Consider the following 4,036-nt stretch of genomic DNA (forward strand, 5'->3'; position numbering starts at 1 on the left):
TATTTTCTTCATCTTCTTCTTCGAGTTCTTCATTGATTTGTTTTGAAAGTAATTTTTGAATTGTTTCTGAGTCCTGTGCCTGTTTTTCTTTAAGCTCATTAAGCTCAACCTTAACAGCTTTTATTTCTTCCTTGAGGCTTTGGACTAAAACAGTTGATTATTTTGAAGTCTTCTTTCTACCCAATATGGCCGTAAGGTCATATGTGTTTTTTGCAATAGAGGGTAGAATAGAAGGTTTTTGTATTAGTTGTTCTTCAAAGGGTTTTAAAAGTTTTCCTAAAAATTCTTTTTGTAGTTGAGAATCTTCAACCTGTATAAGGATTTCTAAGAGTAACTTCTGGTCTTTAGAAAGAACATTGATTTTTAATTTTGGTTTTGTAAACAGTTCAGTTTCTGTATTAGAACTCGAACTGGATGATGAACTTGTGATTAATTCATCAATTTGTAATCCTTCTTTATTTTGCGTGGGTTCAGAATAACTGGACTCACCTTTGGTTTCAACTAAAAGAGCAGTTATTTTATTGATAACTTCTTCTTCTAATTGTAACTCATGAAGTTTTCTGTTTAACTTGCAAAATTTTGTAGTGTGGCCTTTCTTTCCACATTTGTAGCAAGTTAAATCTTTGAATTTTGTTTTGGATTGAGGACTAGTTTTACTAGTCTTTTTTGAAGGTTTTTTTGTAATAGGAATCTTTTTCTGGTTTTGAAGAGTTTTTGTATTTTTGGGATGATTTTTTATAAGGTTTTCTGCTATAACTTCCTCCACAATCTGGAGTAGGTTCTTGGCTCCTATTTCAAATTGTTTGCAGAAAGATCCTAACTCTTGGCGAGTTTTTCTCATTTCCCATTTCAGATGTTTTTATAATTTCAAATCCTAACAAATCTTTAAACCTTCTTTTTGAATGAGACTTACTAGTTCACCATAGGTTAATTTATCATACGAGATTTGATTTTCAAATACTTTCTTAATTTTATTTCTAACCTTTTCTCCTAAAAGGGTCGAAAGTCCAGCAAAGAATTTTTCTTTCCAAAAGGGCTAATTAGAATCTTATCTAAGCATTACCCTAGTAAGAAAAATGTTTTTGTAATACTGAAAATCATTTAGTTTTTTGCATCTAAGGTTTGAAAGGAGTTCGGCATTCTTATCCTTAAGATGAGATGGGTCACCTACGAAATGTAAGGAGATTATTACTATCAAGGTGGCTACTGCATCTGACATTGGTTGGCCTAACTCATCAAGAATTGGCATGCCATCTTCTTGAGTTTGTATGGATTCTAGAGTCTCATATTTTTGTGGGTTCATGATATGATAATCCCACCATCCTTTGAGCTGTCCTGAGAACCCTGCAATGAGGAGTTCAACAATAGCTCTGTCTGCGGTTTTAGTTTTGGTTTTGTAATCATTTGCTGCCATGGTCATTTTCTGGAGCAAATTCAAGATGTTATATTCAGGCATACCATCTATGTTCCATTCATAGACAGCAGAGGCATTGAATTTAGACTGGGTCAGAATTTCAATTTTATTTTCTATGCCTAAGTCTGGAGCTGTTATTAGGAGGGGTGTTGCTACCCGCGGCCAATAAAGTCTATTGATTTGCAAAGGTTTTGAAGACTGAATTTCTTCAGCTTGGATAGGCTAGTGTTCTTGGCTTTGGACATCTGAATCTGAATCTTCCTCAATTATATTGACACTCCTTTGGGAAGTTTGAGGTGTTTCAGGTGCTACTGGAGTAGAAGTTGAAGCTTCTAGCCTAGTTTTCATGTCTCTCAAAGCTTGGATAAATTCAAAATTATTGTTGTTTTGTAAATCTTTTTGACTGTTTTTGGAAACTTGGAATGGTTTGAAGATTGAGTTTTTCAGTTTTGTATCTGGCTTAGTTTCAATTTGGGAAATTGTAGCCTATTAGTTTTGTTCCATTTTTTGTAATTGCTTACCTATGGTATGCAAATGGGCATTTGTAAAATTATTCTGTAGAACAATATTTTTTATATTCACATAATCACTTTCATTTGGAATTTTGTAAGGGGCTGCTTCTATTATTTGTTCTAAGTGGGAAATTTTTACTTTTCTAAGAGGAGGATGTTCAGACTGTATTTTTCTACCATCTAAAATTTCCCATTCAGGAACTTTGTTTCTAACAGTAATAGGATTAACAGACAGTTTTTCCTCTATTTTCTTTAGAAGAGCTTTTAGAGCCGCAATGAACTCTGATTGATTATCTTCTAACTCATGTTGTTTAGGTTTTGAAATTTGGGAAGGTTTTGAAACTGGATCTATTTTTTTGAAAGTTTTTGGAGTTTTAGAAAACGGATATGAAATGTTATACTGTTCAGCATACATCTCAAACCAATCAAAAAAAAGAATATGAACTTTGTGTTAGTATATAAAGTTATAATATTCCTTTTGAATTTCTTTCCTTTGATCATTGAAATTTTTGAAAAATCACATTTGCTTTTTATGATTTTTAAGAGAATAAAAATCATCATGCAAATATGTTTTGTCCACTTTAAATTCTTTTTCAAGCACATTAAGTTCATGGTTTACAATTTCTGGCTAAAAAGGTAGGAGAAGTAGGTTCTGACTCTGTTTGGGTTTCAACCTGAACATACTCGTTTTGGAAATTTGTATAAACTGGATGTGGAATATTTGTAGAGTAATCTACGTTTTATAAAGTGGATCTAGGTATTTCTAAAGTAGAAAACCTAGAAGAGCTAGATAAGTCTGAGGTAGAATACCTAGGCTGAATATTTTGTATTCCAATTGGTTTTGTAACAGGCAAACTAATGACAGAAGGTATACAAGACACTCTTCCTATGTTTATAGTGTGGATGTTGAGGAATCATCTGAAAACCTAAGGCTTCTATTAAAGCTAAGGCTGACTCTTCCATCGTCATACGGGATTATTTGCCTCAATTGAACGTTTGAATCAACTAATTTTGAAGATTCAGGTTCTACTGCTCCTTCTAAGACCCATTCTTCTGGTAGGGTTATGTCCTTCCATTGGATAGATCTAGGGATTACAGTGTTGGATTTTGTAAAATCAGTTTGTAAAAGCAAAGTTTCTCCTCTTTTACTTTGAAACTTATGTTTTATAGCAAAAGCAGAAACCATGGCTTTGTAATGGATTTTGTAAATCAGTGCGAGAGGAATAGATCCTTCAAGCATTTTGTAATTGTGAGTTTTGATTTATAAAATAAGGGATTTTGTAATATTACTGTCGTTTAATGAAATAGTAAAATTTAGATAGCAATCAAAAGATATTAGTCCACTGCAGAAACTAGACTCAACTGAACTAAGTAAGGAGTCCTGAAAGTTTATGAATCTAGTATCTCTAAGATCTGCTAGGATTGAGGTGTTCAATCCTTCTTTTATAAGCGGTTTAATTCCAACTTGGACTAAACCCATATGGATGTATTTGTATTGTTTTTCACGGTGTTTTTGTAAGGATTTTTTAGACGGAAGAGAAATTGTCTCAAAGGGTTTTGTAATTTGAAGATCTCTTTCTTTTGTTTTGATTGTGAAATCAGTTTTGAAAAAATTGAGTTTTGTAGTCTGATAGATTTGATCATTTTGTACTTTTGGAATTTCCCAATTATTTATACATTTTTCAAAATTTTCGATTATTATTTCTTCACTATTAACTATCTTTCTCGACTCAGAAGATGAGGTAGAAGAGTTTGAAGAAGAAACTGTCCTACAGAAAATTGGATTCATACTTAAAGAATTTGTCTAGGTTGATCTTTTGAGTTAAGTGAGGTCATCGCCAAAGGAATCACTGCCCTAAACACGCCCTTCTCGGCTATAAAGACGGGACTTACACCCCAGGCCTGTTTACACCTCTAAAGAAGCTGTCTTATCACCTTAAGATCATCTTACCAACCTCTCAAAAATGTTTAAATGTGAATCTGAACCTTAAATAGAACCTTTCCCCCCAGGCTCTGATACCAAGGACACACTGGGGGAAACAGAGGAAAAACTATATGTTAATCCTGTTACTATTAGAAACAATGTTCCTGAATGGAAAATTTCAGATGG

The sequence above is a fragment of the Hevea brasiliensis genome, chromosome 2, assembly GCF_030052815.1.
Source record: "Hevea brasiliensis isolate MT/VB/25A 57/8 chromosome 2, ASM3005281v1, whole genome shotgun sequence".
NCBI classification, from domain to species: Eukaryota; Viridiplantae; Streptophyta; class Magnoliopsida; order Malpighiales; family Euphorbiaceae; genus Hevea; species Hevea brasiliensis.